Source organism: Falco peregrinus, chromosome 4 (genome assembly GCF_023634155.1).
Source record: "Falco peregrinus isolate bFalPer1 chromosome 4, bFalPer1.pri, whole genome shotgun sequence".
NCBI classification, from domain to species: domain Eukaryota; kingdom Metazoa; phylum Chordata; class Aves; order Falconiformes; family Falconidae; genus Falco; species Falco peregrinus.
The window spans coordinates 15,371,025-15,395,754 of record NC_073724.1 but is presented as its reverse complement, the minus strand read 5'-3'; the positions used below and the strand labels follow the sequence as shown (position 1 = coordinate 15,395,754).

The window sequence follows — 24,730 nt, the reverse complement described above, 5'->3', positions numbered from 1 at the left end:
AAAAACTTCAACAGTGAACACACACGTTTTTCCTTGACTGATGTGTTTAAATGAACACACACATTGTGTTCAAAGTTTGCCTGTGTGAAGCACCACTGTGAAGTAGTTACAGTGCTTATGGCTTTTCACCCCAAGCTGAGATTTCTCTACAGAGTGCTTTAGTTTTCCATGGACAGGTATCCTTAGCCAGCCTTCAGGACAAAACATGTATAAAGACCATTTTCTGTCCAATAGTTACATTCCTCCTGCACACAGATAAAAGAGACTCCTGATCCTGTCTCACCTCCACAAAGCTAGAGAAAATTCTCTCACAAGAAAAAAATTCTCACAAGACTTGCTCAAAACCTCATTCTCAGACTTCTCTGGTAATGGGTTGCTGGGTTGATCTAAAAGGCTACTGTCCCCAGTCACGAACCTGCAATGCAGGAGCAGGACAACCCTTTGAGAGCAAAACCAGTAGAAATAACTTCCACTGGCTGCTGCTCTACCCAGGCCCACAGGTCTGAGCAAGGACAGGTAACAAAACTGCTCCACAGCCTTTAGAAGTCCTCCAAATGAGTGTGTTGCTGAAGAAAGGAACAAATAACATAATGCCTACTTTAACTGGCAAAGGACAAAAAATGTTGACCAACTCAACCCCAGGTACAGAGCCATGGGAATACCCAGGTGAGGATGCCCAAGCACTTCTTTTTTACTAAGGAGAAAACTTGCCTACCTATTACATTAGGTCTTCCCCCTTTACATAATTCTTAGGAAGCACAGCCAGGCATCAATCACAGAACCCTATGTATTACTTTAATAGCTAGGATTAATAAATTACAGGTTTCCTAGTATAAATACACGTGTATTCAGTACAAGCTGCTATTTGAAACGTATTGATAATTGTGAAAGGATTTGGACTGTTCCCAAGTCAAACTGTGCACTCTGCGCAATAGCAACCTTCTCTGCAATGATCACTGCCATAGCCTGTATCATAGCCCGCCTCTTGATTTAACACACCTAGGTGATGCTGAAATCCTTGAAAAATCTATCCTCTATAAGTCTATCCTTGATAAAATCAGTACAAGATGCTCCTTGAATGTAATGCACAAGGCATGTAAGAAATGCATAAGGGAACACCAAACTAGGATACTGGTGCTGCACGGCTCGCAATCCTCCCAGCAGAGGGATGCTGCCTTTGAGCACTCAGAGGTTGGCCCAGTTCTTCTAGTGAGCAGGCTTCTCTACATAGAGCTAGGAATTCTCTGCTCTAGAGGCACTTGGCCGAGTTTCTCACCCTGGTCTCCTGATGGACAAGGTCAAGGGTTGCTTTGAAAGGGTCCAAGATTCCCTGTGGGGACCGGGCAGAAAGTCAGAGGAGTCTCTGCCTCATCAGAGGTTCTAGCCTGAGCAACATGTGCTGTAAAAATCAGGATTCTGTGCTGTTCCCCACAACTGTTTAGCTTGTTGGTTTTGTTTAACTTATCTGGGAGTAAAGTGGCCGTGCCTAAGAAATTTCGTTATTAAAAAAAAAATTGAGCTGCCACAGCCAGATTAATTATGCAAAAGGATGAGTAATCACTTGAAGTATTTTCAGTAGTTGTCACCCTAGTTTCACAGCTTACATGGTCAACAGGTGAGGCCCTTGACAAACAACAGTGTTACCAGAAACTGAATCTGTATAGGGGAAACTGCCTAAGAAAGCCAGATCTGTGCCCATGATCAGCAACACCCTGCTGTAGGACCTGTCTACTGGTACCACTTACAGCTGTCAGGAACCTGCCCAGAGAGACACTGGACCAGGTTGCAAGTAGTGGCATACTTCAAAACTGATTTCCAGTCTAGTTATTTCTGAGGATTGGTGACTTGTCCTAGGAGTAAATAAGGCCAAGGGAGATTGAAATAATATGTGCAGAGGGACTTGCAGAGAGACAAAGCTGCTTTCTTCATTCTGACTGAAAAAAATAGCTCTTTAGGCAAAAGAAAAACTCTGCTCAGAGCAGACAGTGAACTATAAAACACAGTGCAAACATTCCTAAAAACATTATTCTATTCCTGTAAGCCTTGGTAGCTATTTCCAAGGACCTTAAATAGAAGGAACCAGTCAGGGGTGGGGTGAGGGTGGAGACTTATTTGTATAAATAATATATCTTGATATATTTGTTAAGTATTAGACCAGTATTAAAGCAGAGATCCTCAAAATACTCATGAAAGGTATGGCTGTTACCTTTGTAATTTTACAGATGGAACTTTAATCTCGGAGTTATGAAGCTAAAAAGGTAGCAAGTAGAAACGAAACATTCATCTCCTAAATTCTCCTTCCTGTGAATAGATCTAAAGCAAAAACAGGAATCAGCCTGATCTAAACTATGTAAGAATTCAGTGTTAGCGCAGCTTAGAAGACTTTAATTTTTTATTAGCTTTCATTATACTTGTATGCAATGCAACATACATAGAACATACTTTGTATATAAGAAAAAAAAAAAAACATGTGTTACCTTCACCTGCAGTTACAGTAAATACCAGGGAGAAAACAAAGGAGAAAAATTTGAATTGGGTAAATTATCTAAATTCACAAGTTAGTAAGCATACATACAACTCTTGCAGCAAGCTGACAAAACATTATTCTGCAGCAAGGTTTCCCATCACCAACTGAATGCAATCACTAAAACTATGTATGAAAGAAGGGCTAATCCTACAGTCCATAAAAATTCCTTTTGCTTTGAACAGTATTTTGCTCCTGGATTTGAGGCATGAGAACCGAGTGCTCTTTTCCCATGAACTGTAAGGGGAAAATGCTCCTGACACCATTAGCTTGCTTTGCCATAGCAAAGATAAACTCTCCTACATCAAATGAAAGATGTTACATTCCACAAGGTCTTTCAGAATTGCATAGATAGGTCACTCAGAACACAATGCCTGTATTAACTGTTGTTTTTTTTTTTGCTTCAAAAAAGATGTTTTGGCCCTCTACTTGAAAATACAGGTGGGAGATAGAGGGTGGGAGAGGAAGTCTTAATGAATACATGCTCAAGGAAACATTCAGTGATTACATTGCGGGATTCCCATTAATATCAGTGGGGGTTGTTTAGGGATTTAGCTATACAATGCCTTAAAAACAAGCATCACAGGTAGGAGGACATAACTGCTTTGAATTTGTCTGTACCCCTACGTCTTCAGCCAGGGAGGTTAATAAAAGGTTTAAAGAGAAGCAGTGGCAGAACGGCAGTTCTGATATGATGGCAATGCTGCCTGTCCTGCTGGGCTCTCAAGCCTATTTGACATGTCACTTCTTGCCATCACTGCACAGCTGGGCGAAATGCAGGCATAGAATTATGTGCACTGTGCACTTAAGCATCAGCCCGTCCAGAACGTTCAAGTGAGCAAAACCACTACAGAACTGAACATGTTTGGCTTTACTTCCATTTTCCACCAATAAAAACATTCAGATTTCTCTGACTTCTTAGGAAAAAATAGATGAAGAACCTCACAAAAGTTCAGAAAATTCAGGAACAAGCTCATGTTACTTCTATCCTTTTCAACGCCTTATGATTTACCTTTTAGTTAGGATTTTGATGAAAGCCTTAAGTAACAGGGGGTTTGTACTAAAAAATCTATTTCTGCTCTTATCTAAAGCACTAGACTACAATTTAGTATAAAAAAATTAATCAAAAAGGAGCAATCTTCAATATATTATGTGACCTGTAAGAAATATTTAGCATTAATCATTCTGGAGGTAGCTAGAAAAGGAAAGGAACAGGAGAAAAATCTGTAAGGCAATGAGGATGCAGTCAACATCAAACTTTGAATGCTCAGGAAGACAGGCAACAAGAAGAACTCGACAAAAGTTATTAGAAGGAATTCTGTGGTGGTAAGATTTTGGTAAATTTTTTTGTTGAGAAATAAAAGTTTCTTCAGGCAAGAAAGCATCCTACCTGCCTTGCAGTGTTGGGGAAACATAGAATTTCATTCCTTTATAAACCTGCTCGCAAAATACGAAAAGTACTGTCCTGAGGAAGCAGTATGGTGGCTAGCACTAAGGTAAGAGAAGCACAGTCGTGCCATCATTTTGTCGGTCCCCAAATGCTGGTACACTGCAAATCTACATCTTCTGTTCTAACTACTTCACCTAAGCACTAACACACCTGGAGTACCCACTCTGCTACAAAACAGGCCTTCAGACCTGAAATTCATGTAGACATATGACCACATAAAGAACTCTTGAACAAAGACCAAATGAAAAAGATGCGAGACGTGTAAACGGACTGTGGAGATGAAACACATCATTACAAGTTAAAGTCAGAGCATTAATGTCTGCTGTGTTGCTATGCAAGGTCTGAGTGTATGGCTTGCTGCGGTATGTAAACCTCTTTATATGAACTTCAGTGCATCAAGGGATTGACATAGACATTGATTATGCTGCATGCTATCCGTCCCACATGTTGACACAGCAGTATTTATTTTTTTTCTTTTCTTTTTTTTTTTTAAAAAAAACCCTTACAGGAGGCAGGCATTACTTATGCTCCCATTTTTTTCAGCATAATCACTCAAGAAAGTGATCATCAGGTGCAAGAGTCTTGCCCTGTTTGGCAGAACAATGATTGTAAGTGTTCCATGGTCAGAGGATTTAGCTCATTTCCCACATCTACACAAGCCTTCCATACATATTTTGTTACAATATAAAGATGATGAGAAACACAGTATATACTTTCTTTCCATAAATGTAACATGCAGATTTGTATGTTCTCCCTCTTGCAATGGAAGGAAATAAATTCTCACGGGCTCTGATCCACCTCGCTTTCTGTTTCCTTCTTTTCTATTTTCACCGTGCTTTTCAGAGGCTGCAGAGGTCTGATTCTGCCCCTAAAACTTGGGATGACATAAACCAGTTTTCCCTAACCATGAGTGAGAAGATTTCACCCTGCCTGATCCAACTATTCTATATGCCAACCTGCATTAATCCAAACAATACATCCCCACAGGCTTTGAGAAGCTGTGTTAGTAGGGTTAGATAAGGAACACTAATAGTACTGTTGATTTCAGGTGTTCTGTCCCCTACAGGTCCTGCAATCATTTATATAAAGACACTTTCCAACTAATAACCAACGCTAAAACCACGGAGGAGTACAGGATTTATGCATTGTGAACTTTTCTGTGTGGCAGTAAACCAAAACGAATCATTTCCATGACTGTATCTGATCTTGCCAATCATTTGCATGATGCAATATATATTGTTCTGCAACTAACCTGCTATGTATTTCCAAGTAAAAATATCAAGAATGATAATATTTATACACATCAACAAGAAACACACTTGTTTATGTGCAAAGAAAAGATTAAAGTCTGACTGAAAAACCTCCAATGGGTATTGCTGTCGGGTAAAGGTACATGTTTTCCCATGTGCACATTATGCATGGACACTGAGTCAGTAAATGAAAGAATAGTTACAGAAGCACATGTATAAAAAATGTTTAAACATAATTTGTCCCATATGTGCTATTCTAAATGCGAATATTTTTTTCCAAAGATTTTTTTCTCCTCCCCTCAAATCCTGAAACTTGAAGTAATAACTATTTATTTACAGAAAACACTCCAGCTATTTTTTGTTTTCTCCTTTCCTGCTATACGCTCCACTCAATGTACCAGAAATTCATTTTCCACAAAAAATATTGTTGAAGGTGCATAAAGAAGAAAGACAATGCTGCATATACCTTTTAATACTTAGTACTAGCCACTGTCTACACTTCGAATGCAGGTGTGGCTGCCTAAAACCAGTCAAGATAGTTCTTTTACATGATACATTTTTGCCATTTGCAGGAAACCAGAGCAACTCAACATGATAAATGCAAATAAAGCAATGGACAGCAGTCGAATCTTGCAAAACCTTGACAGAAAAAAAGTGAACATGTTCCCTTAATTATTGTCAGATGACATGTATGACATATATGTCATCTGTTGTCTTATGTGTATCTCTCAGAGGAAATGCTTTGCAGCCTTTTGGTGTGGAAATTTACATAGCCCAGCTTCAAAACACTGTACGTCTCACATGGCCACAAACCATGTCCTCTCAAGTGTCACATCCCATTGCCCCGACACTGTTTGGAAAGCTACGCCCTGCTGTTCGTGAACATCCAACAAGGGATTACTTCATCCTTGTTTTCTCCTGCTGGAAAGTCAAGGCTGACTTCAAAACCGAAACAGTCAGTCTCTTGTCACCGAAAATTTGATCAGGTGTTCCTCCATTGCAGCAGTTCGGATTACATTTCTAACAAATACCACAAGCAGCAAAATGCTTTTTGCTATTAAATCCCTTACATAAGTGTTGACAGTAACTCAAACCAGCTGAGGCAAAGTGCAAGATACATGGATAGTGTTGCTGTTCTTGTTGTTAAATTTTTATTGTGCTGTTGATAAATGATGATACCCACTGGAACATGATTCTTTATTATTTTTTGGACTCTGAATATCATCACAGTTTCAAGTGCTACATTAACTTCTGGGAGATTTCATTATAACACCCTAGCAAATGAGGAAACACGATGAGAAGCTGTAACACTTCTGACGTGGCCAGTCTAATAGGGAGCCAGAAATGCTTTCATTTAAAATGAAAATGAAAGGAAAAAAAACCCAAACCCTTAGCCTAGAACCATCTTGTGCTGCAATAATAATTGCCTTTATCCACCATGCTACTCATGTCAGCCATGGTGTACAATAAATGTTCCAGTAAAGTACTGAATAAGCCATATTGTCTGGAAATGGTTGTACCTGCCAGTCATGGTATTAGGGAATTAATAAAGATGCATATCCAACAGTTTAGTAAGATTACTCCAAAGAGAGGGATTGTTTTGTCCCAAGTCTCTTTGTGCACTTTTGAGACAGAGCAAATGAACAATCCTTCCTTCCTCTTCCCTGTCCCCTGCCACTACCAAAAAAACCCATTTGACTTAAAAGCATGCAGAGGTTACTACTACACAGCCATAAATACAGACAGATGAGTGAAAATAAGTGCACATATCTGGTAATCAAATCCTCTGGACAGAGCCAAAAAAAGAGAAAAAGGTTGATAGGAAGAGAAGCACCCATCCAGGAAAGCAAGGCTCAGCAAGAAAGGAAAGGCAGTACAGCTCTCTGACTCTGTGCCGATGGAGCTTATGGGCATGAGGTTCAGTCTGTTCCAGTGAGGGAAAGGATCTACAAGAAAAAGGGAGAAGGCGGCATGAAGGAAAGCTGAATGGAATTCAGTCTTCCAGAGAATGGAGGGAAAAGATTGGAATTGTCAGGCAAAGGAAATGCACAACTTGTTTTATCCTTGTGAGCCCCATTCTCCACATCTATCTATAACTGACTTTTCAGACAGACAAAGTTCCTGCTTGAGAAAGTTTAATGATCAACTGTATGTTTGTACAGGACCATGCACACAACAAAAACCTAGGCCTTGATATTGCAGAAATATTTTTTTAAAAAATCAATACAAAAAATCAGTAATAGGAAGGAGGTGGAATCAAATCCCTGAAAATAGGAAGAAATGGAAATGGTTAAACTACAACCCACTAAGCTGGACTTACTTTCAGTTAAGTGCATCATAATTGATGTTTATACCACTGCTGCTAGATCAGTTTAAAGATTGCAGTACAATTTTGAATTCAGGCCAAATTTACCTGACAAAAGTAATATCAAATACTCCTGCAAAGTGTATTATAAGGGAATCAACACCATCATCAAAGGTTTATACAAAGGGAGAGAATCAATCTATGAGTAATACTGCAGAAAGAATTAAAGGAAAAATCATGTTTTTCTCCAGGTGGAGAGTTACACATACCTCAGAATTTTTATTTTTTGCAGTTCATTGTTTTATGAACAATAAACAATTTATGAGCAATACAGATAAATTAAAAAGTAAATAAAAAAATATCCTAAGTTCATCTCCAAATAATATCTGTCACTGTGTCATCAAAATTTTCCAGTTGGGTTATCATTTTCAGAGGCCTAGAATGCTCTGAATACCTGGAATGCTAAAAATTACTGTTTGGGCTTCACACTTGTGTATTTATTAGGATTGAACACAAAGCTTGGACGCATGAGCTCTCATTTGTTCCCACACTTCCCTCTTCCTTTCATCTCATCACTCATTCTGCACTGGAAAAGGCTTAATAGATTTCCTTTTCCATAACCCAATAAATCCATGTTCTGAAAATGTTCTGGTTTTATCCAAAGCAGATTCCAAATGGACCAGCTGATTTCAGCAAATCCTATATGTTTTTGGAAAAACAAACAAACAAACAAAAGACAACAACCACCTAAAAAAAAACCCTAACCAGAAAAACCAACTGGAAAACCAAGTACACATCATATGGACATGGATAACCCAACCCTAGCTGATATTTTACATTGCTGTCATACTCTTCATATATTGTTCTTTCTTACTTCTTTTTATGTACCATTTTCTTTCTCTTTTTTCTTAAAATACTTTCTAAAAAGAACTATAAAAACAGCCTGTTACAGTCCTCAGATACTAATGTCCTTCTATGAAGAGTTCCTGCTTCATTTCTTCATTCTCTTTGGTGCTGTTATTCAGCTTCAAGTCAGATTCCAACATAAGCCTACTTAATAACTTTTAGTTTTCTGTTCTTGTGGGGTTTTTTTGTTTGTTTTGGTTTTGGTTTTTTGGGGGTTTTTTTGTAACCACGCATCATTCATGGCAGAATATTTTAAGAACTACAGTGCAACTTCCCCCCTCATAAGGCTGCCATCCAATAGCATATTCCTACAAGAGCATCCTCCCTGCGGATGATCATCTTTTCCATCTTTGGGTAAGAACATACCTATGTTATCGACACAGTCTCACACATCATACTGGACAGGCAGTACAGCAACTGAGCATGTTAAAAGCTGCTCTGAGGTGTGCTCTAGAGCAAATACTTCTAAAATTGTGAAACCTCTAACATATTAGGCTTCGTTTTAAGATAACTGAGCAATGATTGGTGGACATCTCAGTATTCTCTCCTTAGTGCTCAAATGGTAATAACATATTTTAGAAAATTAAATGGACAACCTTATGCCAGAGATATGAAATACATGTTACTATCAATTAATTAAAAGTCTGACACCAGTTCATCTTCCCTAACACAAGCCCGTTCAATACCAGAGACTGAAAATTTCAGAATTATTCTATTTTTGCCATTTTCAAATGTTGACCACACTTCTGTATCTTATTTTAAAACAAGTATATCACAGAAAATAGAGTAGGATTTTCCCCCAGCTTCCTTCTCCTCTGATCCTGTTGTGGTACATCTCTGATCATAAAGCAGTAGCCAAAGATAAGTGACATTTCTGTACACCCTTGAGCATCTGCATTTCATAAGAGCTAGGAATTACTTGTCCTCCTTGCTAGCATTTTTACAAGGCTTGTAGTACTTAACTATAGTTGATGGAAAACTTCTTTTGGTGTGGGTGTAAAATGCTTATATAATAAATAAAATTTATATTTGTAACAAAACTCTGCTGATCATTGGTCTGATTCATGGAAAAGGTGTTTCCTATTCCTTTACCTAATAGTCATTACAGTTGTAAGACAAACATTGGTCTGTTTCTTGAGAGCTGCTAAGTTTGCCTTTGAGATAACAGTGCACAGATCAAACTATATAAAATTAAATATATTTATGTTTTGTGTACAAAATACATGTTGTGGTCTACTTTATTTTTTGGGGGGGAAAAATTGCAGACCTAGATCTGTTGCTTTCGTTCAATCATGCAGGACACTTGGCATGTATTTGGAGATAACTATGAGGGTTAGCATAGTCTGAGCTCTGAAATTGTGAAGGTGAAGTTTACCTTGTCAGAGAGCTCTTTGCCTCTTTTTAACCACAGGGAACAGCAAAGAAGTTTCAGCTATTGTTTGACCGAATATAGGTTTGAGACAAGACATCTGCAAAAATCCTTTAACCTCCTTCTCCACCCCCATCTGCATGAATCATTCACGGAGAAGTAGAATAAACAGTTGAAAAGACGCTGCTTCCAACCAACAAAGCAATATTCAGAGGTATTTTCAGGAGACTTGTCTCTTACATCTGTATAACTGATCCAAACAATTTTAAGATACCTTTCATACCTAAACATTCAGATACAAACCTTCCACAGTATCAACAGCATCTTCTTCATTCCTATTCCCAGTACAACCTGATGGAAGAGATATCTGTATCATCTCCAGCCCAATACCTGCTGTTGGTCTTGGAATAATTGTCCCCTGTACCAAAACACAAGGCAGCAAGAACCATACCTGTGTCTGCCTTCTTTCTTGTCACTGTTTGTTTGTTTTAAGGTATAGTAGACTAGTCAAATCCAAAAAACAAAGCTTTTTAACAGTAGGTTTTAACTAACTTATTGTAACTGACTGATTATCCAGAAAAGGGTAATACTAATTTCCAATTATGTGAAACTTTTGTAATGAATCTGTATTATTTTATATGAATAATCCAGGTACGTTCAAAGACATCAGCCTCTTTAAGTGGCATAATATTAAGAAAAAGAACTAGCATAAAGAAAATCAGGTTTGAGTAATAAAAGGCTGTCTTTATAAAAGAAAACCATATACAACTTTTTTACCATAAGAAATTTTAGAAGTTGGATTTTCTTTCATTTGAAATCCTGATCACAGTGCTCCAAAGAAAAACATACACATACAGAGTTACAAATTAAATAAGTTTAATATCCAGCTGTATAAGTCATTCATCAGAGGCCCCCAGATACTGGGTGTTCCTAGTTTGAAATTAAATTATCTGTAACAAGTGAAACTTTACAAAAACTCAAATAAAAAACTACAGAGGGTGCCAATACATAGATGGTATGCAAGTTGCTTCACAGAACATGACCCAAAATGCTCTCTCTCCTCCTCATCAATGTTTTACTAGAAGAGGAGATGGTGCTTTTACCACATAACAATGACATTCAAATAGGTTACAAAAGTAGGATAACTTTTGCCCCAGTGACAGACCCATGATACACACCAGTGCAGGCTGCAGGGAGGGAAAGCAAAGAGGATTGTTAGTGGGTTTTTTGCCTTTCTCTAAGAATTATGGAGCAGGCAAGGCATCTATTTAACAAGACTACTTTGCTTTGTATCAAATCTGAAAAGCAGAGCCAAGGAACACTAATCCATCTGATTATAGATATTGGACAGCCAAATGGTCACTTGAATGAAATAAAATCAGATTTTGTGGCCTGTACCTGCTATGGTTGTCATCTTTGCATTGAATATTAACAAGGACAGACAGCTGCACGTTGGAAATTAAGAACTGGATTTCATAAATGAGCAAAACACTTTCCCATACACCACATGTTGGGAACATGCTTAAACTCTCTTTACTGAAATAAAACTTCAAAATGATCACAAAGCTTTGCTGATTTGTGAAAGAGTGAATAGTGCTGAGGTTTGCTGTAGTCAAAACTTAGATGAAGAGATCTATGTTACACATTGTTAGAAATTTTTCTAGTAGCAATGCTTTAAAATACCTCTTGTATTTCCCTAAAACAAATACAAATGAGCACAAGCAAGCTAGCTTTCTTCGAAAGAATAAAAAAATAAAAAGGAAATAGATGACCACTTAAATTTCCCAGTACAACATCCAGAACAGCATGGAGATTTGTGGGTTGTTCTTTTTATTTTGTCTTTTTCTTAAATATTGGGGGGAAAAGACACCCTGCTCAAACCAATGTAACTTCAAAAGCCAAGCTGTGATTCTTCTCTCCTGTGGCCATGGGACACAAATGAATGTAGATTACCTTTTGATTTCTATATTGCACTCTGTTCCATAAATCGCCAGTAAACATACTTTGAGATAAAGTAAAACGGCACACTTTGAATAAGCTTGGGTAATAATCTGTCAAAGTTCAATAAACAAATTAACTTCAATAAAGATAGGTGGAGGCACTTGGATTGAGAACAAAGATACATCTATCATCAGTTGAAAGCTAGCATTTAAATTTGAGACAGACATTCCTGATCAGAACAGCAGATAAAAAGCAACAAATACAAAATACTCTCCTTTTGTTTGAACATCGTTACTTCTGTAGTTCATCTCCTTCTTAAGTTAAAGCCACATGGACAAGAAACCATCCATGATAAAGGTCTTTTCTTGGCTGAAATCAACATCAACCACCATTTTTTGGTGTCCGCTGTTTCAGCACCAGCCTCTATATGAAGAACAGACAGATGCTGATATGACCAAGCATTGGTCAGTCAAAAAGGGAGGTACTACAGAAATAGGAGAAAGCTGACTTATTTAAAAGTACGGGTAATTTTTTTTATTCACCATGTTCAGTATTACTCATGAGGAACCTGAACAATCTATCCCCCAATCTTTTACATCAAGACCAAAATATAGATATAATAAAATATTTGTGAAGTTATTTATACTCCCTACTAACCCAGTTCAGACTGAGGACAGTGACGAATACATCTGGCCACTCCTCCGGCCAAAATTAGTTTTACAGCTGGCCGTTCTAAAAGGCCATGTCATTATATCAGTTAGTCAGCTGAGCTATAAAATCTATCAGGTTGTGAACTCAGATTCCAGAAGATGACAATTGAGCCAGACTATAAATTTCTTATGCTTAGATAATTTTGATTATTTTTCAAATGTGCTGAGAAGATATTCTTGTATAAATCATAGTTCATTTAAAAGGACATATAAACTCTCATCAAGTCAAGCATTTTTGATTGAGCGGTTTGAGACGGATATTGTAAACTTGAAGACCCCAGGACAGCTGCAAGTGTTTGCAGAATATAATTATAATACGATTTCACATTCTGATTTACCATCAATGTCTTATAAGTTAGTTTAAACATTAACTCAATAACAGAAAATCATCCTGACTGATAAAGTCATCCACTGGTCTCCACCAAACAAGAGGGCCAGAGAGTGATGACTGCTTGCTCAGCCACCCCTCTGCCCAGATGGGACGATATAATGCAGAGCTTGCTTTCAGGTCACGGTGGTTTTGTGGAAGGGTTTACCCCTAACTCTGCACTATTTCATATCCCACACCAGGCTCTGAGTTTTGAAGAATCTCTCTGCAGAAGACTACATAGATAGTTTGCAAACCCAGACAAAGAAAAATCTCCAAAAAACAACTTCATTCTTTATAACTTATTTTTAAAGCTCACTACTGTTCACCTTAGTGTGTAAATACAACAATAAAACTATTAGCAATAGGCAGGACTGACAGCCTCCAGCCATCCAGACGCCACTTTCCTAAGGACCATGGGGTGACTGACTAGGCAGAAATCTTTTGCAACCCACAAAACCATAGAAAGTTGCCACACTAGAAAGCAAGACTGGAGAATAAGGTCTCTCCTGCAAGGACACAATGGCTTGCTATGACAAGTCTCTGAGGCATGGTTTAGTGCTGGCTTCCTGAGCTTCACAGAGATCTCCCTCTCATTCAGACTGCAGGCTTCCTGCCTGCTTAGCCCTGCACTCCAGAAGTTTCCTCCAGCGAAGGACGCTCAGGCACTGCCAGCACAGCAGTCATTACCCCCTTTCGAGGCCGGCACCTCACCTAATGGGCAGGAGCCATGCCCTCTACCCTGCTGCTCAGGTGCACCTTTTTTTAAGAAGCATAGCATAGAATATATGTGCATTTAATTTTGAGCAAATAGAACAGTTATATCACCCATCATGATTTGAAGAACAGTTCCCAAAGAAAAGGCTCATTATCAAACTCGAGGGTTGTATCATGCAAGGTCTTGGCAAAAATCTTGTAAATTTTAAATATTTTCATTAATAACTTGGATAGCAAATAAGTTATGACACTTACGGCTATCACTGAGCTGGGAGGGGTTGAAGTCACCCTTGAGAGCAGGATTAGATTTTGTATTCATTTCAGAAATTGGAGCAATGTTATAATTCCAACAGGATTCAAGTCAATGCAGGCAAAATTCAAATATTTCACTTCAAAAAAATGAAAAGACTACATAACGTGGGAGCTACCTGGCTAAGTAGCTGTAGTTGAAGCAGAGCTGATGTGTTATAATAGCTCAAACTGAGCAGAAGCAAAAAACATAATGCTGTTGCAAAACTGGTAAATGTCAAACTGAAAAATATTTTTTAAAGTGTCATGCAAGAGACACGGGAGGTAAGCTTTCCACTCTCCTGGCAATGAGAAGACTCAGCTGGAGTACTCTATTCCATTGGGTCATTTATCCTTGGGAAAGGCAGAAAAATTGCAGAGAACCCTGAGGGAAACCTTAAGACTGACAAGATGTTTCACAAACATGATCTGGGAAAAAAGGTTAAAGGGAACTGCATTTGTTTAGTAAAAAGAAGAGAAGACTAAGCAGGAGGAAGGGCTTACAAACAGGCTTCCAATATGTAGAACTTGTTATAAAGCTGGCAGCAAATAATTTCTCTTCATAACTACCAATAGACTGGATAATAACTTATTCAATTATTTTTTTTTAATAAGAGGGATTTTGATTAAATATTACAAGAGAAGTTTCTCCCTCTGAATGTTTAGGCAAAGAGAGAGTTTTTGTTGCTGCTTTTGCTAGAAGGGGAAATTTTCAGAAAGAAAAAGGATATAGAGTAATGCAAGTATTGCAAGCTCATGTAGTTAAACATATGAAGAACGACAGCACTGGAGTCTTTTTGCAGATTTTCAAATAAAGAAGATTTTCATAAACCTGATTTTCCAGAGAAAATTGTTTCAGAAGCGTTTCGGTGAGGAATCTGCTAGAATGGAGTCAGACTGCTTGCAAAAACTCTGAAATTAAAAACAAATGCTTTTTTTCCCCAACATAGAATTGGTAACTTTTTGAGAACAAAATACTGGGCTTGTTGATGTGATGGGTGTAGGGGAAGGTCAACATCAAAGAACAGCAAAGAAAAATAGTGCATCAAAAATCTTGATCTTCAGAGATCCCTTTAGTACAGTATTTATAAAACAAAAACAGCTAACAAAACACAATTATACAATAGAGTTGGGAAAAAAGCTGTCATTCTGCCAAGTAACACATGATATCCTTTTGGTAACAGGATAAATTGGTGACACATATAGTTTAATAGTTCAAGAACAACTGCATATTTCTTTTTAAAGGTACAATACAGTGGAAATTATATTACATAATGAAATTCTGTTTTCCACTTTTAAAAGGAAATCTTAATTGTTCCCAAATAACTGCATGTCCATACCTGTACATCCATGACTACCCATCTTCTCTCCTGCAAAAAGCATAAGAAAGGAAAAATAAATCAAAATTAGGGAGAAAACACATTGTAGAAGTGCTTGTTACCAAGCCCATGTTTTATAAAATAGAAATAAATAAATACAGAAATAAATGCTTTATAAAGCAGAAATAGGTGCTTTTCCTCAGTATGTGATTCATTATCAGAAATACAATGTAAGTTAGGGTTGTTTTTTGGTTTTTTGTTTTTTGGGTTTTTTTAAGAATATTTTGGGGGTTTGAGATCACAGATGGAAGAGTGGTTCTTGGCATGTGGCTGTGATTCTGGCTGGAGATAGATGATGAGGAGCAAATGAACATGCTGGAAGAGGGAATGCACCTGTGCTCACCTAGGGCAAGTATTCTGCTGCTGGCACTAGTCATCACTGGCACTGCTATTAATGGTGTCCAAGGAAACTAAATTCTGGATTCTCTTTAGTATATCTCATTCTCCACTTAGGTATATTAATATTTTCTGGTAACCAATAATAATTTCCATTGTGGAAAAAGTCATGACAAGTAGGATTTTTCATTTTTAAATTCCATTTTAAACAGGGGATTACATACCCTTATTGCACCCATCATGCATAGACCTAGAAAAAGCAAGAGCCAGAATTTTTGACTTAGAGGCATTTAATGTAAAACAAAGCTGAGTTTTCTACTAGAACGAGGATCTCAACCATGAGGAAGGCACAGATCAAAGGATATTACATGTTCTGATAAAATTTGCTTCTCTAGCCCATGGTGGCTACAATAGTGCCACTAGCTGAAAACATACATAAATTCTAAATGAACTGAAAGGCCTTTCAATCCATAAATAAATGACTAATACAATTTCCTCTAGGAGAATCAGTGACATTGAAAATAAAGAATAAGCATCTAACAGAGAGTTTTTTTGGTTGTTTCAGGTTGGGGAGGGGGAGGCTGAGGGGCTTGGTCTGTGTTTTGTTATTTTTAATTCCTGGTCCTACAGTCAGTTTAAAGAATTACATGAGAGCCAAAAATTAGAGTCTCTTCCTTACACAAGATGTGCCCGTCTGTTCTGTGCTAAAATAGACTTTGAAGACTATTTTAATGATGCCACACATCTGGCAAATTTCACTTACTCTATGGGCACCAGTATAAGGCTCTCTAAAGCCAATATTAAATAGGCAAATAAATGACCCGGTAACAGGGCTTGATAAAGACACTTGCAGATTTTTATGCCCAGAATCTAGGCTTGTATTAAAATGAAATAACAGCTTCATTCTGATTTCCTGGCTCCATAGACAAATCATTCTAAACTTCCCTGAGCACAAAGGATTTAGAGAGGGGGTTGTTACTGTTGGGGGGAAGATTTTTGTTTTCTTGTGGTTTGTTTGGGGCTTTTCCTTCAAAAAATGTCCATAAATGAATTTTGTTTCAATTTTTCCAAACAAGTTTACAATCTAAACACCGACAGATCTGGTAAACTACAGCAAATCAAAGCACCATCCAAACAACAGCTCTGTAAAATACCTTCAAATAATGCAAGTTAAATTAAAACAATTCAATTTTAATAATCCACAGAAATTACTAGTTAAAAAAAATATTTCTTGATTTAAAAGATGCCACCATTATAATTTGGTTAACCTGATAGTGTCTTTGTAAGCTGTTCACGTAAGACCTCTGGTTAAAAGGCAGCCAGTGATGGATGAAACAGGTCTAATTACATATCTCTTTGTAGGTTTGTCAAATGCATAAATATTATACAAAGAGAATGGCTGTGTAATAAATTATAGTAAATTACTATAATAAAAAAGTTTACTTTTGTTTTAGATAATCAGCAAATTAATTGTGTTTGTTGCCAATTTAAAATGTATAATTAGTACTACATCTGTGTCATTTAAATCAGCTAAGCAATTCTCATTGTGTCATTACTGGAAGAATTTGAAGTGTACTTAATGTATTAATGATCCACAATGGGGAAGAATTCTCATTAGCAGAAACTTTTGCATAGTCAATAACCAAGAAAATTACTAAATAAATAAATGACTTCTTCACCAACCTATGAATTCCATGTAGGCAAATAAATACTTGGTATAAGGGTAAGTGTCTCAACAAAGTAAATGAGATATACATCAAGGGCAGATGTTTGCAAAAGCCATACTAATCTTTTTGAACAGTTAATGGAAAATTTGAAAATAAATAGAGAATGCTAACACTTTAAAAATTATACACTAGGCAGATTCCAATGGTTTTACCCATCCTTGCTACCAAATGACTCATGCATTCCAGTCAGGTTGAAAACTATACAAATAACCAAAATACCAAGGCACTCAAGCCATTCACAATATTCTGCTTATGAAAAAGAGGAAAGAGCAGGCTGTAAAACACATAAATGCAATACTCCAGCATACTGAACCTTACCAGCAAGTCTCAGCAGGCGTATGGCAGGGACAAGACTGCTCACTAAGGGATGCAAGACCATAGACTACCTTACACTTGCTCAGCACCACTTTCTTGCTCCCACGCAAAATAGGCAAATTCATACAACTGGTAATGAGTATTTGCTTTCACCTGGTCTGCAAGGACAGCTCAGAAGATGGACCATATTGCCAGCTAAAGACCTGACATGGTTCAAAACTCATTTGCATATGGGCCTCATTATCATCAATATACCTTCAACGTCTGCTGTAGAAGAAATCAAAGCATTGAAGAAATTAATCAGCTTTTCCCACTGTTTTTAACTACTGCACTGCTAACCTGGTCCCAAGTGCCTTTCTGTTTTAGTTATTCAAAGTGCTTTTGGGGAGGCTAACATGCAGGAATAAATGGGGAAAAGTGCAACCAAATGGAGATGATAATTTCTGTACCTCTCCAAGACAAGATCCATGTTCATTTGGATTTGCAACATTTGCACTCAAACCAGCTGGAAGACTAAGATCTATTAGGAAGATCTAGAACTTTATCAATCTGTTTTTCACATAGCATACTGATCATTTCTGAAAAACAACCTTCCAGCCAAATTGGAAAATATTAAGTAGAATTTCTGGCTATGAGCAATCACTGCCCTGATATTTAAATACATGTATCTTCAGCAAGCCAAAAGAATAATTTCAATAAAACTGACTTGTCTAGCCAGCCAAAAATCTAAGAGTTTGGCTTCTTAAAACTGGAAAAAAATAAGTTAAGTTTAATCTCATTGCAAATAAACCCCAAAAAAAAGAAAAAAAAAAAAAGCTTTTATTTTCAAAATGTCTAAAACTAGTTAGAACATAGCAGAGCTGGAAACAAAGACTATATGCGTGCAAATTAAAAAAAGAAAGAAAGAACGAACACTGCATTTAACTACTAATCATTTTAATTTAGTAAAGGTGAGGAGTGTGATAGTTGTCTGTACTAGCCTTTTTCTCTCAAATTATTCTTGGCAAATATTAAAGATTTTCCTTTTCTTCACAGATTAGTATGGATTCATTCAGGGCACAGAAATGAACAAGGAAAATTGAATTATTGTACACATATGAAAAGGCAACTTACTCTACTGTGTGTCTAAAACCCCTACAAATTATGCCCTTAATTCTCTAATTCACTTAATAAGAAAATCCAGAGATAAAAGCAAACGTCTGTGGAACCGATTGCATCATCATAGCCTATAAATATGTCACAAGAATAAAACTAGAATCAGTCTATTCTTTCAGGCTAGAAAAAGAACTGAAATACTCTTCTGCTTCCCTCAAAAACTGAGGGAAGAAATTTCCAGAGACACTGGAGCAGGTTTTTCACCTCATGCCCATTGCAATGCCCAGGCACCAAGTTATCAGGGATGTTCCGGCTGAGGTTAGGGACCGGAGGGTAAACACTAATGTCACTGCAGAAGGATCAAAGCAGAGCAAGAAGAATCAGGCATCCTATGCGAAAGAAGCCAGGATCAGCTCTGGAGGAATCTGAGGGCTGCGTGGCTGGTTTGTTTGAAACACTGGTTGCGTATGTGTATACTGTAAGTTGATTTCTATGCTAAATAAAAGGAATAAAACTGGAAGCAATTTTGAAGTCCTTTTCAGTTCTACTATATACCGAAAACTTATCTTTCAAGCTACCCTTGAGATATTAAATTATAAAAAATAAAAACAAATGCTAACAATACAAAGCCCGTGTTTTAAAAAAGTCCACACTTTCCCCCGGAGTAGCACGCAATTCCTAAGGAATCAAGTGTAATGCTTTTCTCAAGGGCCTTTTGAGTGGATTATTTATTGCTGTTTCCTGTTCAAGTTTTTATGGGCAGGTCAAGTGCCAGAGTGTTTCTCTGCTCTGTCTGCCAAGAATGATAAAGGCTAGACTACAGTTTGACAACAGGACCGTATCTAATTATAAAAGCAAGCAGTGCACGGATTGCAGAGGGGTCTCCCCACCAACCCACTCACCTTGATCTTACTAATTTAACAGGCAACATCTTCATGAAACAGTATACAGCAGGACTGACAGTAAGGTTTATTTATAAGGGATTCTTTTAAAATTTATTTTTTTGTATTTTCTTTTTCCTTTCTTTTTCAAAAAGTAAATAAATAAAAAAGAATGTATTCTTGCATCTTCCAATTTAAGCATATAGCAGCAATGGGGACTAAAGATCTCTTTCACAGCCATGAGCTAGTTGCAGTCACATTGCTACACTTGAATCCCCCATGCTATGCTGTAAGTGACCTCAGTGGTGACCTGAAGTAATGGTTATATTTCTTTTTTTTTTTTTTTCTTAGGAGTAACAAGTAATTCAGCTTCTGTATTCTAGGCATTAGTTCTGTGCTTCTAGTACTGAACAGAGACCAGCCATTATACCAGGGAGTATTTGTTACGTCTTACACAGTCAGATTTTCAACGCAAGTTCATTTGAACACGTACACAACATGTGTACAGCACATGACTTACTTAAGGTGTTAATGGCAGCAGGGGTAAATTTATTTTCCTTGAGCACTGCAGTGGATTACTTGCTTTCCATAGTAATCAGCCCCACAATTTGGAGACTTTTGAAGAGCTTCTCTTACTGAATAAGAGTTTTCTGGGAAGAACATCAACTATTCCAGACAACAGTCAGTCAGTCCCAAATTGTATAATGAGAATTGTCATACATATTTACACTTGCTGTGAATACAAAGAAATGAGAAAAGAATGAAAATTAAACAGAAGCCAGAGCAAAATTTGAGACCCCAAGTTTTGTTAACATTGGGTTGGGTTTTTTTACTTCTGGGTTTTTCATCTCTCTGTGCTTCTTTTGGAAGTTCAGAAGAAATGTAAGCTAGAAAGGTATATAGTGTAAAGCACCTAATGCTTCCAGTGGGATGAAGGCAAGTAGAGTTTCTGCAGATGTGCATGAAGATTTAATTGGAAGGCAGGTGAACATAAGTAAGGAGTATACGGAATGGGGCAACAGTAAACACAATAGGACAGAGCTCAACACAGATTTAAGCACAACAGAATTCACTTTTTTTTCTACTCGTAAGATTTCCCACAAAAATGTACTCAGATAAACATTCAAAATTTAGGACAAACAGCTTGTATTTGTTGTCTAAACCATGATCTGAGAATAGTCATCAACACCATGTTCTTGTTATCAAAATGGTTACACTTACTTATAACTTCTCAGTTATTAAATATTTGATGTATTAAATGAAATAAATTTGAAAGCAGGCTGCACATAAGAAAAGACTAATGTTTCATGTATTCACTGCATTATTTCAGAAACACGGAAAAACCTGTCTTTAAAAATACTTCAGTGGATGCTATTTGGATATCACAGGTCAAAAAGGTGAGCACTTTGTGGATCTGAAATGTAACAGGTCATGTTCCAAATTACAGATAAGAGATCTGGGAAAAAAAAAAAGAACAGGATTGGAGCTGAGCCTGTTCCCCTGATACTCTATGCCATTTTCAATTTAAATTTCAAACACCTAACTACTACTGCTAAGAATGTAAAGTTTCTTAACTCTCTGCAAAGGAATCAGAAAAAGTGAAGTAAGCCTGCAATACATATTCAATAAAAATCAAGTATAAATGAGATCTCTGCATCTAAATTGAAAACCAAACAGTGCTAGTTTACTACTTGGTAATCACTACAATAACTACAGTTATTTACTACTAGCCTTTTCCTCAGGACAGTACATTCCTAAAACAATACCTAAAACACGTACTTTAAGTGTTGCAGAAGTAAGTGGGGATTTTTTGCCAGAATGAAGTAGCAGTCTTTTTACAAATATTTTTTTGCTTTACTTCTTCAAATATCTTCACCATTAATACTATTAACTTTACACTTTGACCAGGAAGATGTATGCTTTGACTTTATCCTTTTTACACATCCCAAACAATGAGCTAGAGTGAGCTGTTTTCTATCTGCTGGCATAAAAGGACCCAAAAAAATATCCCACAACCAAAACCAACAACAAAACCAACCACCTTTCTCATTATTTTCGACAAAGTATCTATAATAGATGTAATAAGACTCAAGAATAGAAGAGAGTTTGGCCAGCAAGAGCAGTAGTTGGCAAAGCTGAAATGGGTATCCTTCCTCCTCACTGCTCTGCCGGGTGCTGCAGAGATGTATACGGTATCAGTTACAATAGCAAATGTTTTAGCTGGAGTATTAGAAGAGATCAAGACCTTCCAATAGCAGAAGGCATCTAGTCAGGAAAATAGACACAAGGACTCAAGTATCAGTATCCAATTTGATACAGTACTAGTAACCACCAGTGTTGCTTTGCTCAGAGCCAGCTGGGTCTGGGGCAAGACAGGATGAGTGCCATTGCACAAGACCATCTGGATGTCTGTCATTTATGGGAAAGATGAGTTAAAGCTGGGCTGGTGACAGAAAACAGCTACCAGGGGAAGCAGGGGAGTTCTGGGAGGCCTCTGCAGGAACACACTTGCTTAAGCCCAACAATAAAAGCTGGCAGAACCAGAAAGCACTTTGTAAACCTACAATGAGCGTAAATGCCAGACAGGACAGACAAGAACTAAAATGGGACTGGGTTAAAACCACCAAAGATGTCTTAGGCAGAACTCTACAAAGCCCAAGTAACCCAAGAGCCACTACACTGTCTACCAATAATACCTCTTCTCTTAAAAATGCTCTGAATAAATAAATAAAGCCTGTCATGTAGCTCTGCTACAGAATTACTTTTTGAATGGTTGATTAGTGAAGAAAAACCTGAATTTCAAGCACCCAGACAGTTCTCTGCTCAGAAGAAGGAGCTTGATCTTAATGGGCTAAATATCCCTCGGATTGAGAGAAATACCACCCTTCTTTACCCAGTAATTGTATCTCATGACAAACATATCGGCAGACTTCTCTCAGGATCTCTGTGAAAGGAAGTTCATTGCCTAGTTGGGTGGATTTCTTAAATGATAAGAATCACCACAAGAAAAGAGACCCCCTTTTTGGCAAGAAAACCTAACCTCTTAAAATGCAAGGTGACCTTGTCATTTGTAAACTATCCTTGCCTACGATGATAAATTATAGAACATATAATGTGAGACAGTATTGCTTTACTTCATTTGCAGCCACCTCGGTCCAGAACTGCTTGATTTCACAGTATCCTTGTTTCCAATAAAAAGATGAACCATCTATGTGGATATAAAATAGTTCCTAACACAGGAGAGAGAAAGCATGATATTTATTTTGTCACAATAAATAGATCCAAAAACCCAACCTTATATGTCTGACTGAACTTTTTGTTTCATTCCCTATAAGCATTCAAAGTAGTTTTACCCATCTAGCTATTAATGTCACCAGCGATACGAACTTTCACCACTTCCCCTTGGAAAGCATGCCATGGTCTGATAAAATCTTTATCGTCAAGATAATTTAGAACAGACATCAGGAAAAGTGGATTTTATTTCATTTTCATCTTATTGCACCTCACCCTCTCAGTTATTTATCTTCCTCCACTATGTTTTATATACTCAGAGTTGGTGACCATTATCTCCTCCTATTAGGTAACCAATTTGCATTTTGGGGTCTGAATTTTATATGCATTTTGTAGTCAGTTCCCACTGCAAGTGGAGTAAGCCATTCCATAGCTAGTCTAGGGGGCAGTAAACAACATGCTGCTATAGTTGTTTTCGGAAACAGATGCTGAAGTGTCTCTGAATAGAGTGATGGCACGAGTGTGCCAGGAGTTGATGCCCACTGAAAGCTTGGTTGCAAGAGTTGAGACATACACACATCCAGAGAAGAACATCACACATTGCTGCAAAAGAGCTTTGTGTGTGCATACATATCAAGTGCTGATGTGCCACTAATCTGTGTGCCAGTATGAACATGGAGCCTGTGTGCCACAGTTTTGTAATTGCAGTAAGGCATGTAATATACCACAGATAACTTATTGTGTGCAGTGTGTGCGCACGAGCCCATGTGCGGGTATATTTGAGATCTTAATGCAAAGTAAGACTGAAAATAGAAACATATACTCCAATGTCAGCCACCAGTGGACTGTGCAAAATAAATGAAGTGAGCTATTCTGTGATCAGCCTTTGTATGTGGACTAACGTATCCAGTGTTTGGTGGGAGCACCAGCACACAAGGCTACACATACTTTATGATTCTGCATTATAGAATCTGCTACAAAATATCTACCTCTGTCAAAAAAATATGTTCCAGAGTCTAGATGATTTAATTTTTAAAAATATGTAATGTGTTCCCTAGCTCTTTTTCGTCACCAAGACATCTTAAGTAGCCCTTACCCCCCAAGTAGCTCAGTGCATTCTTGGTATGTTTATTTGCATAGTTATGTTGAAAAACTGATCAAGTAATTTGTGTGGCTGAAATACTTTTCCTCCCCTGCTTCCAGAGGGTTACTTTTTCAGCCAGATTTCTTCTTTTACTTAAGCTGAGACACAGGAGCTACAATGACAAAGCAGAAATAAGAGACCAAAGCAAAGGCTGCTTAACTATTGCTGCTGTGTATGTGTAGCACAGTCTTAGACAAAACTGTATGCACGCTCATGTATATATTTATGTCTGTCTGTATAGGTATGTGTATATGCATGTCTGTATGTATACACTTGCATACACACAACTCAGTATAAAGCATTAAACCAATTCTAAACCAATTTCCCAGCCCCCCTAGTTCTAACATCCACACTGTAACAGACCTTTACCTCAATAGCAGCGTTAATTCTTCAGGGTCACCTTCTTCCCACTGTTTTCCTCTATTCCCAACCTTCATAGTTTCGCAAGTAACTCGACAGGTTTGTCATCAAACTTTACAAAGTTGCTGATAAAATCCAAGGGAAACAAAAATAATTATACAATGCTTTATCCACATATTAAAAAGTAAAACAAACAAACAAACAAAAAAACAAACACCCAAACGTTCTGTCTGTGAGAATAAGGAAAAAATGTTGGAAGGTTCCTGTTCAGGTCAGCACGTTTACAAAATATCTGGCAATGTCACCCTGACCTCTACTGGAAACCCCAAGTATCTGCAGGATAAAATCGTGGAACATCACTCAACGCTCAATGCAGAGCAACACATCATTCAGAGATGTAACAAGTATTTCCCAGCATCTTATCAACATTAATTA

General features: G+C 37.5%; 1 long non-coding RNA gene across 1 annotated transcript in view; it reads right to left on the bottom strand.

The window, feature by feature from the left end:
- The window catches only part of LOC114012848 (uncharacterized), a 331,654-nt gene extending 307,231 nt beyond the window's left edge, over window positions 1-24,423 (bottom strand). The window contains exon 1 of the long non-coding RNA XR_003555562.2: window positions 24,305-24,423. This is a non-coding gene — a long non-coding RNA (uncharacterized LOC114012848). The remainder of the gene's footprint in view (window positions 1-24,304) is intronic.
- Between the last annotated feature and the right edge of the window lie 307 nt (window positions 24,424-24,730).